The sequence below is a fragment of the Protopterus annectens genome, chromosome 15.part0 (genome assembly GCF_019279795.1).
Source record: "Protopterus annectens isolate FY-2018-M chromosome 15.part0, PAN1.0, whole genome shotgun sequence".
NCBI lineage: Eukaryota > Metazoa > Chordata > Ceratodontiformes > Protopteridae > Protopterus > Protopterus annectens.
Genome location: NC_056749.1, coordinates 98,055,188 through 98,067,232, shown reverse-complemented (window position 1 = coordinate 98,067,232; position 12,045 = coordinate 98,055,188). Strand labels below are relative to the sequence as shown.

The following is a 12,045-nucleotide window of genomic DNA, read 5'->3' as shown; positions in this document are numbered from 1 at the left end:
TAGTGTTGTGATGGGTGTGACTAGGCCCCTGTTTCACCCTGGAACCACCATCATTATCTCCATAAAAGCGCCTTTGATTAGAAACAAAATTACTGTAAGCGCTATTGTTCTCGTAAGCTGTAACATCACGTAACAGCTTAATGTGCTTACGAGTGGCTACTTCGTCGATATGGTGCTCATCTTCAATAAACAGTTTTTGGTAGACGTCATCAGACCCGTAGTCCACCAATAAAGTATTGACCTCATTATCAACCTTTAAAATGTCTTCTTTGAGTTGCAACATTTTATTTGTATTGTTCTCAAAAAGTAACTTTAAAAATTCCAGACCAGTTTTGTTAAAAAAAAAAAAAACAGTTAAAATTTGGAAAAAGCAATCGTCAGCACTTACCCCATTAGGGCATTTGAAAAACCTTAACCCTTTTGGGACAATTTCTAGTTCCAAACACCGTTCAAAGTAACGGTTCTGTAAATCAAGAGACTGGTACTTTTTAAGAAGTTTCCCAAGGTATTCACATTTACCATGAAATTCTTCCGTTTTTACCCTTGTGACATGGTAATCGGCTCTAGTAAAAGGGTCAGAATTATTTTCTGACATGGACTTGACATCTCTGTAAGAGCCAAATGACTGCAAAGCAGTTCTAGAAGAATTTTTCCTTTTAACAATGTCTGCTACCGGATAAAAAAACATTTTCTTTTTCCACTTCAACAATTGTGTTCTCTTCACGTTCCAAATTTTGAGAAGAGGTAATGGTACTTACACCGTAAAATTTGGAAGAAAGCAACTTTAAAGATTTCTGAATGTCAACTACAGTAGCCAAAAGTAATTGCATAAGCCCACTGTCTTTATCCGAAGGGGTAGAATGTATAGTGAGCTCCATTAACGGATCCACTGGTGCCTCTGCCATCATGGAAACACTTGGTGAAGAAAACCAGGAACAAGAGAGTGAAAACCAAATGAAAACCAAACAAATAACAAAAATCTGGAACCAGTAGTCGAGGCAATCAAGAAACAAGCAGATTAGCATACCACACTTTATTCAACGCTTTCGTTGAGAGACTTCATCAGAATACAAAATCCTTTCATGAAAACAATGCTTAAATAACCACACCAATCAAATAATTAATTAACAGTAATCACTTGATTAAAACCGCTTTCTTTAAAGGGGTAAAACTTAAACATATGTAACAAAAATAGTTTAATAAAAACATAAAATAATCAAACCACTTAATCAAAATAAGAAATAAAATCCATATTTTTATTTAAATTTAGTTTTCTGTCTTTTAAGAAACATTTGACGTTAATAGCCTCATTTAGGCCAGGTTTCTTATCAGAATGAAGTTTGATCTGCCAAATAGTCTCTCTTTGTTCGAGATAATTTTTAAAATCTCCACCCCTAAGGTCTTTTTGGCCAACTTCTAAAATAGAAAAGAAAAATTTTTTTAAAGTTCCCACAAACAATAGAATGTCTATAGAAGGCATTCCTAGAGTCCTTAATCTTGATACTGTATAAATGTTCCCTCATACGTTCTCTTAAAGTGCGAGTGGTCATACCGACGTAAAACGCCGAACAACCACTGCACAAACTAATGTACACCACCCCTCTGGTTAAACAATTAACAAAACCAGGAACTTCAAATGTCTTGTTCAAATGTTCTAGTATAACATAGGGCCCTTCAAAAACATATCTACAAAAGTTACATTGTTCACACCTGAACATACCCTTTTTATGTGTTACATATCTTTTAACTTCATTACCTGAAGGAACATTTTCTAATAATCTTTTAAAATTAAATTGGTTCCTAAAAACAAATTTAGGTTGATCCCCAAGTATCTTAAATAAATCTGAATAACCTTTTAAAATGCACCAATTTTTTTCCAAAAGATTTTTGATACCAGAACTGTCAACAGTCATGTCAAGTGAACATACAGCACCAAAAAAAAAACATTTTTAAAACTATTTTTATCTCTAGTTCCCCCAATTTTAGTTAATGGTGCCCTCAATAATGCTGGATAAAACAACTCACATTTACTAAGAATGTCAGAACATAAACTGTCCAAATAAACTTTGTCGTATCCCCTTTTAACAAACATTGCTGAAATAAGTTCAAATTCCTTTAATAAGTCACTACAGTTCGTAGTCATACGACAAGCACTGATGTATTGTCCCTTTGGTATGTTTTTCTTAATATGTTTGGGATGGCTACTTTTATAATGTAAATAACCATTAGTAAAGGGTTTTTTTACGAAAGATCTTACTCTGAAAATTTTTTTCTTTTTCATCCCACCAAAGCATAACAACCAAAAAGCTGACGTTGTGATCAACTTCACTAAGTACAAATTTTAAAAATTTAAAAGAATTATTAACATCAGTCAAAAATGAATCAACCACATCTTGTGCGCCCTGGATGATGAAAAAAAGGTCATCAACAAACCTAGAATAAAAAAATATATTATATTGCTTCTCAATTTCAACTAAAATGTTAGTTTCCCGCCATGCCATGACAGTATTTCCATACACAGGGCCAGCTGCTGACCCCATGGCGACCCCTCTTTTTTGTTTATAATAAATGTCATCAAAAAGAAAAAAATTATTTAAAATGATGTCTACCAAGTTACATACCAAAGATATGGTGTCAGCTTTCATTCTAGAATGTGTAGTTAAAAAAATACGCACTGCCTCAACTCCGTCTTCATGAGGAATACAAGTGAACAAGGACACAACATCAATAGAAAACATAACACATTCAACAGAATTTAAGTCAACCCGTTCAGAAAAAATTCTAAGCTTGTTTAAAAAGTCCCAAGAATCTTTTAAATAAGACTGAAGATTCTGTGTCAAGGGACTTAATAGAGCATCGACCAGTAGTGCAATTCCTTCTGTTATAGAATGTGGGCAAGAAACGATAGGTCTAAATGGAGGGTTAACCAAATTCTTATGAATTTTTGGGATGCCAAATAACACCCCAATTCTGGGTTTTTCAACTACACAAAAATCATACATTTTAAAATCCATGTCCCCAGACATTAAAGCTTCATATAAAAATGAATAAATGTTCCTATAACTATGATGGATGTCAAATAAACAGACTTTCTCATATTCTACTGTGTTATTGACAATAGCCAACATACTTTTTTTATATTTAGCAACATCCATAACAACAATATTACCCTGTTTATCACTCCTCATAAATCTAAGTTGTGATTTTTTCCTCAATTCATTAAGGGCCTTACGTTCTAAATGGGTCAAATTATCTACCAATTTGCCTTTGGTTTTTAAAGAATTTGACAGCTCTTGTAAACAAACCTCTTCAAAAACTCTTATAGTATTATTTAAGGAAGGAGTGTATGTGGAGGGTTTAAATAAACCTTCCTTAGAACCAGATACAAATTGTGGGTGTATTTCTTTAAATCAATAACAGTTTTACTAAATTCAGCTTTTCTAGTCAGAACAAAATTTAAACCATACCTTAAAATGTAGTGTCTGACAAATTTACAACATCAAAATTATCAGTAGACATCATATTTAAAGTCCTTAAATTTCGTCCCCCGACGAGTTGGAACTGGTCGTCATTCTGCTTCTTGTGGTCATCACTCCTTATAAATCTAAGATGTGATTTTTTCCTCAATTCATTACTTCATTAACGGTCTGGAATTTTTAAAGTTACTAATTGAGAACAATACAAATAAAATTTTGCAACTCAAAGAAGACATTTTAAAGGTTGATAATGAGGTCAATACTTTATTGGTGGACTACGGGTCTGATGACGTCTACCAACAACTGTTTATTGAAGTTGACCACTCGTAAGCACACTAAGCTGTTACAGCTTATGAGAACAATAGCGCTTACAGTAATTTTGTTTCTAATCAAAGGCGCTTTTATGGAGATAATGATGGTGGTTCCAGGGTGAAACAGGGCCCTAACAAGACAGTTTATAACAACGGAACTAAAAAAATTGTTGGTTCAAATAAAACGGATACATCTGTCAAAGCAACGGTTCCCTCGTTTTTTTTAAAAACGTTTTTTCATCACTAGGGTAATCACAACGAGGGTGCAGTTAGTACAGAAACACAAGAAGAAACTTCTCCTTCAAACACTGAAGGTAGTAATTTACACCCTTCAGTAAATGCTGCTGTTTCAAAAACTTTTTTAGCCAAGAAAGGAAATCAAACAAAAAGGACTGTGACCACAAGAAGCAGAATGACGACCAGTTCCAACTCATCAGGGGACAAAATTTAAGGACTTTAAATAGGATATCTACTGATAATTTTGATGTTGTAAATTTGTCAGACACTTTGTTAACTGATGCTGAGCTGGGCATTTTAAGGTATGGTTTAAATTTTGTTCCGACTAGAAAAGTTGAATTTAGTAAAACTGTTATTGATTTAAAGAAATACACCCGTAATTTGAATCTTCAGTTGTTAATGTGCAATGTATCTGGTTCTGAGGAAGGTTTATTTAAACCCTCCACATACACTCCTTCCTTAAATAATACTATAAGAGTTTTTGAAGAGGTTTGTTTACAAGAGCTGTCAAATTCTTTAAAAAACAAAGGCAAATGGGTAGATACTTTGACCCATTTAGAACATAAGGCCCTTAATGAATTGAGGAAAAAAAATCACATCTTAGATTTATGAGGAGTGATAAAGGGGGTACTATTGTTGTTATAGATGTTGCTAAATATAAAAAAAGTATGTTGGCTATTGTCAATAACACAGTAGAATATGAGAAAGTCCATTTATTTGACATCCATTATAGTTATAGGAACATTTATTTATTTTTATATGAAGCTTTAATGTCTGGGGACATGGATTTTAAAATGTATGATTTTGTGTCATTGAAAAACCCAGAATTGAGGTGTTATTTGGCATCCCAAAAATTCATAAGAATTTGGTTAACCCTCCATTTAGACCTATTGTTTCTTCCCCACATTCTATAACAGAAGGAACTGCACTACTGGTCGATGCTATATTAAGTCCCTTGACACAGAATCTGCAGTCTTATTTAAAAGATTCTTGGGACTTTTTAAACAAGCTTAGAATTTTTTCTGAACGGGTTGACTTAAATTCTGTTGAATATGTTATGTTTTCTATTGATGTTGTGTCCTTGTTCACTTGTATTCTTCACGAAGATGGAGTTGAGGCAGTGCGTAGTTTTTTAACTACACATTCTAGAATGAAAGCTGACACCATATCTTTGGTATGTTACTTGGTAGACATCATTTTAAATATTTGTTTTTCTTTTTGATGATATTTATTATAAGCAAAAAAGAGGGATCGCCATGGGTCAGCAGCTGCCCCTGCTTATGCAAATACTGTCATGGCATGGTGGGAAACTAACATTTTAGTTGAAATTGAGAAGCAATATAATATACTTTTTTATTCTAGGTTTGTTGATGACCTTTTTTTCATCATCCAGGGCGCACAAGATGTGGTTGATTCATTTTTGACTGATGTTAATAATTCTTCTAAATTTTTAAAATTTGTACTTAGTGAAGGGGATCACAACGTCAACTTTTTGGATGTTATGCTTTGGTGGGATGAAAAAGAACAAAATTTTCAGAATAAGATCTTTCGTAGAAAAACCTTTACTAATGGTTATTTACATTATAAACGTAACCATCCCAAACACATTAAGAAAAACATACCAAAGGGACAATACATCAGAGCTTGTCGTATGACTATGAACTATAGTGACTTATTAAAAGAATTTGAACTTATTTCAACAATGTTTTTAAAAGGGGATACGACAAAGTTTATTTGGACATTTTATGTTCCGACATTCTTAGTAAACATGAGTTGTTTTATCCAGCATTATTGAGGGCACCATTAACTAAAATTGGGGGAACTAGAGATAAAAATTGTTTTAGAAATGTTTTTTTTTGGTGCTGTATGTTCACTTGACACGACTGTTGACAGTTCTGGTATCAAAAATCTTTTGGAAAAAAATTGGTGCATTTTAAAAGTTAATTCAGATTTATTTAAGATACTTGGGGATCGACCTAAGTTTGTTTTTAGGAACCAATTTAATTTTAAAAGATTATTAGAAAATGTTCCTTCAGGTAATGAAGTTAAAAGATATGTAACACATAAAAAGGATATGTTCAGGTGTGAACAGTGTAACTTTTGTACCTTTAGGTAATGAAGTTAAAAGATATGTAACACATAAAAAGGGTATGTTCAGGTGTGAACAGTGTAACTTTTGTAGATATGTTTTTGAAGGGCCCTATGTTATGCTAGAACATTTGAACATGACATTTGAAGTTCCTGGTTTTGTTAATTGTTTAACCAGAGGGGTGGTGTACATTAGTTTGTGCAGTGGTTGTTCGGCGTTTCACATCGGTATGACCACTCGCACTTTAAGAGAACGTATGAGGGAACATTTATACAGTATCAAGATTAAGGACTCTAGGAATGCCTTCTATAGACATTCTATTGTTTGTGGGAACTTTAAAAAAATTTTCTTTTCTATTTTAGAAGTTGGCCAAAAAGACCTTAGGGGTGGAGATTTTAAAAATGATCTCGAACAAAGAGACTATTTGGCAGATCAAACTTCATTCTGATAAGAAACCTGGCCTAAATGAGGCTATTAACATCAAATGTTTCTTAAAAGACAGAAAACTAAATTTAAATAAAAATATGGATCTTATTTCTTATTTTGATTAAGTGATTTGATTATTTTATGTTTTTATTAAACTATTTTTGTTACATATGTTTAGGTTTTATCCCTTTAAAGAAAGCGGTTTTAGTCAAGTGATTATTGTTAATTAATTATTTGATTGGTGTGGTTATTTAAGCATTGTTTTCATTAAAGGATTTTGTATTCTGATGAAGTCTCTTGACGAAAGCGTTGAATAAAGTGTGGTACGCTAATCTGCTTGTTTCTTGATTACCTCGACTACTGGTTCCAGATTTTTGTTAGTTGTTAGTTGTGTTGGGTGTGACTAGGAGTGCATACCAAGGCATAACATATCATGTCACAGTCTCACATTTAGTGTTGTGTTGGGTGTGACTGAGTGCAAGGCAAGGGATAACATACCGTATCACATTCTCACTTTTAGTGTTGGGTTAGTTGTGACTATGAGTGCTTGGCAAGGTATAACATGCCGTGTCACAGTCTCACATTTAGTGTTGTGCTGGGTGTGACTATGAGTGCATGGCAAGGCATAACATAGCGTGTCACAGTCTCACATTTAGTGTTGTGTTGGGTTGGGTGTGACTATGAGTGCCTGGCAAGGTATAACATGCCGTGTCACAGTCTCACATTTAGTGTTGTGCTGGGTGTGACTATGAGTGCATGGCAAGACATAACATACCGTATCACAGTCTTACATTCAGTGTTGTGTTAGATGTGACTATGAGTGCACGGCAAGGCATAATATACAGTGTCATAGTCTCATACTTAGTGTTGTGCTTGGTGTGACTATGAGTGTACTGCAAGGCATAACACATGCCGTGTCACAGTCTTACATTCAGTGTTGTATTAGGTGTGACTATGAGTGCACTGCAAGGCATAACAGTGTGTGTCACAATCTTACATTTAGTGTTGTGTTTGGTGTGAGTATGACTGCACAGCAAGGCATAACACATGCCGTGTCACAGTCTCACATTTAGTGTTGTGCTGGGTGTGACTGAGTGCAAGGCAAGGAATAATATAGCATGTCACAGTCTCACATTTAGTGTTGGGTGTTCTCTTGATGCTACTAAATATGCATAATGCTGTGCCACATTTAATATAAACGTCAGGAGTATTGTTAACTCTTAAATGCAGATCTCCTAATCAGGACTATTGTAATGCAGTAAAAGCTAAGAATAGTACTGTCATGGTAAGTAATTAAATGTATTTATTTTACATTTTTGACTGGGGTAGGGCACCAATTCACATGGACCATTTTCAGGCCAGCTGGGAGAATAAATACTAAGAATACCAATTCCAACAAATATTGCACTGAGTTGGTACAATATATAATGTCATCACAGGAGCTGCCTAACAAATGATATGTACAGGATTATGGACTGGGTCTCTGAGCATAACCATCTTGTTACGTGTTTGAGGGATCATGAGTACGATAAAACATTTAGGAGCTGGTTCTGTCTATTTCTAGTACGGGGGGGTAGTCATGGGGTAAATTTTCTAATATCATCCGTAGATCTAAGCTGCACTTCAGTATGGACAGGGATGAGCTTAGTTTTATGTGGATGTGTAGTCTGTTCCAGAGCAGCAGCATCCTCTGTGATACATATCTGTCCCTCCAAAGTATTTTGTTGATGCTGCAGAAGAGGTTTAGATCTCTAGATTGAGTATTTCTGATGACGTTTGAATTGCTGATGTGCAGCAGGTTCACCAGTACTGGGTCAGAGGATGCTTTGTAAACCAGACAGAGATCAGCTCTAAACAGTCTGTAAGATACAGAGTACAGTGAGATGGCTTTCAGACAGTCCATGCAAAACATTTGTTTAGGCCTTGTATTCTTTCAGTAAGGTATCAATGTAGGCATTCCAGTTTTTGTGCATTATATATATCAGTGTTGTTAGCCCTTCAGAGTAGCAGTTTTGTGGAAAAATGAGACTGATATGACTGACATGTTTATAGGTGTGTACTAGGCTAATGGCCCTGGAGCGTATAGGATTACACTGGCATCGTGCCACCTGACCTTAGTTCCCAGTGCCCCTGTCGAGTAGAGCTACTGGAGTGATCCCCGGGGTGAATTTTCAATTTCCCATCCACTCATCAAGATTTCTGTTGAAGAGGGCCAGTGAGGTACTCTGTTTGACATGTATGGGAAGTCTAATCCATAGCATGGGCAGTTTCTGGGTTATGAACCTGTCCCTCCAGCATGTTCTGTTGATTGTAGTAATGAGGTTGAGGTCTCTGGAGCATGTGGTGCGGAGGGATTGGGATTTCTTTAGATGTAGCATTTCTAACAGAGCTGGGTCAAGCATGGCTTGGTAAGTCAAGCAGAGATCGCCTCTAAGTAGGTTATCTTTGAAGTGTTTGGTTTGCATTGGTAGAACTGGCACTTAGCTTTACCTTTCAGTTATTTTTCAGCTGTGATTAGAGCTAAGACTACAAATGAAGATCTACTAATCTTGGGAGAGGAGTTATCAAAGTGCTGGGTGAGGGACAGTGATGCAATGGAGTGAAGCTTGTTGTGAGATGTATATGAAGAGGTGCTACTATGATGTAAGGACCTAAGGGGGCAGCTTGAGGCCCCAGTGGTGAGAATGGGGATGGAGATGAATCTAAGTTTAATAGTTTAGAAAAGACAGCAAAGTTAAGAGTTGTGCTTGTTGGTCCTCTGGTAGCCATTTTGCTTTGGTGAGGTTTACACTGTAGTTGTTTCTTACAGAGGGTTAGAAGGCTACATATCTGATTGAATGAACATGGTTTGAAGACTTTTTTTAAGTTTTTTGAGGCTACTAAACCATACTAGAAGTATGAGAATAGAAGTGATTCAAAGGTACTTCTAGGCTATTAACCTTTAAAGATCTTAAGAAAACTAGCCTTCTATTCCCATGATAGTTTTTAGCCTTGTTTATTTGCAAACAAATAACCCAAAGATAGATGGAACAAATATTTGATGGGACACCTATATTTCTTATATTCATGAGGGACGGTGTGCTAAACTGTGGGTGAATTGCTGTTACCCATCCATTCATCAAATTACATTTGAATAGAGTATGAGAAGTATGTTGCTTTAGGTGGAATAAAGATGGTTCCGTAGAAGCTTTATTCTATGTGAATCAAACCTATCCCTTAAACTTGTTCTATATATTTTGCAAAACAGATTTAGATCCCAGCTATTTGTGACAGAATTGGGCTTGTGAGTGTTTAATAGGAATGAGTCTGATGAAGTTCTATAGGCAACCGGAGGTAACCTCTCGGTAGTCAATACGATACTAAGAAGAGGGATAAGACTTTTGAGATGATCTGCATCGTTTTTACAATTTAGGCCCTTCATTTTTTAAGTGAGAAAGCATTGTGGTCATACCAGTTGTAATAAATGCATGGACAGGTACATACCAAACGGGCATTATACTCAGTGATTGGCCTAATGAGTGTCACATGCAGTGGAACGATTACAGCTCTTGATTTAGACGTACACATTTAGATACAAGCTGTGTGATGACAAAGGACTTTGTTAATCACCATGCATCCAGTGTTGTAAGGAACAGGTCATTGTTCAGGTACATACCAAAGGGGCATTACACTCAGTGATTGGCCTAATGAGTGTCACATGCAGTGGAACGATTACAGCTCTTGATCTAGACGTACACATTTAGATACAAGCTGTGTGATGACAAAGGACTTTGTTAATCACCATGCATCCAGTGTTGTAAGGAACAGTTCATTGTTGATGCAGATTCCCAGATTCATAGGTTCATAGGTGTGTACTAGACTAATGGTCCTGGAGCCTTTACAAGCCCAGCCCATAAGCTTACCCTGGCATTGTGCCACCCAACCTTAGTTCCCAGTGCCCCTGTCGAGTAGAGCTACTGGAGTGATCCCTGGGGTGAATTTTCAATTTCCCATCCACTCATCAAGATTTCTGTTGAAGAGGGCCAATGAGGTGCTCTGTTTGACATGTATGGGAAGTCTAATCCATAGCATGGGCAGACTCTGGGTTATGAACCTGTCCCTCCAGCTTGTTCTGCTGATTGTGGTAATGTGGTTGAGGTCTCTGCAGTGTGTGGTGCGGAGGGATTAGGATTTCTTTAGATGTAGCATTTCTAACAGAGCTGGGTCAGACATGGCTTTGTAAGTCAAGCAGAGATTGCCTCTAAGTAGGCAATATGAGACAGAGAACAGTTGGAGTTTTTGGAGTCTGTCCATATAGGACAAGTGTTTAAGGCCTAGAATCTTTTTAGTGAGGTACTTTTGCAGCCTCTCCAGTTGTTGCAGGTGTCTAGTGAGGTACATGCCAAATGGGGCATTGTACTTGATGGTAGGCCTAATGAGGGAAGAGTAGAGGGAGACAATGACCTCTTTCTTCCTGGATGCAAAACCCTTAGTAATGAGATGTGCCACATGGAAGGACTTTCTTACCACAGTGGCAATATGGTAGTCAATAGAGAGGTTGCCATCAACCTGTGTTCCCAGATCTCCTATAACGCCTTCTGTGTTCAGTGGACAATCATCGATGTGGTAATTCATGGGAACCGGATGACAACAAATTTTTTTGGCAGTGACCTTAAGGTCATGGTTCTGACACCAGTCGTTGGTCTCAGTGAGGCCTTTCTGTAAGATGTCAACATCATTTGGGGCATGAATAATAGCTCTCAACTTGCAATCGTCTGCAAACGTTGCCAGCCAGATTCCCTTCATGTTGGTGTGGACTTCAGAGAAGTAGACAGCCAAACAGGAGAGGACCCGGGACCGAACCCTGTGGGACTCCACTCGTGACTGGTCGGCAGTCTGACTTGGAATCAGCTACTTTCCCACTGTGGGTTCTGTGAGCCAGTTTGCAACCCTCCTAGTGATATATGGTTTGATGCCTAGCTTAGTGAGTTTTTCTATGATTCCTGAGTGGGGAATGGTATCAAAGGCCTTGGCCAGATCATGGTAGACTGTATGAACCACCTTGCCTTCATCCACAGCTCTGGTGACTGACTCAAATAAGTCAACCAGGTTGAGCAGGCTTGATCTACCCTTCACAAAACCAAACTGTGTGGGATCCAGAGTTTGGAGATTTCCTATATCCCTGTTTATTAGGTCCATGATGATGCGTTCCATAGCTTTGCATATCAGACTCGTCAGGCTTTATGGAGAGAGATGACTGTATCAATCTGCCATTCAGTAAGTACAAAGCCAGAGATAAGGCTGTGATTGAACAGGACACACAGGTAAGGTCCCAGTTCACTCTGTAGTTCATGTAGAACACAGCCAGGGATATTGTCAGGTCCTATAGAAGCTGTATTCAGGATTAATTTTCAGGGAGTGTGTTGTCAATGTGATAGTTTTAAGGGGAGTCATGCTTGCTGAAGTACATAATCCTTGGCATTAAGTTTTACTGTGAGGTTTTGGACGCCAGTTATTTGATAGGACA

General features: G+C 37.0%; 1 protein-coding gene across 1 annotated transcript in view; it reads right to left on the bottom strand.

The window, feature by feature from the left end:
* The window catches only part of LOC122789797, an 825,084-nt gene that overhangs the window by 798,146 nt on the left and 14,893 nt on the right, over positions 1-12,045 (bottom strand).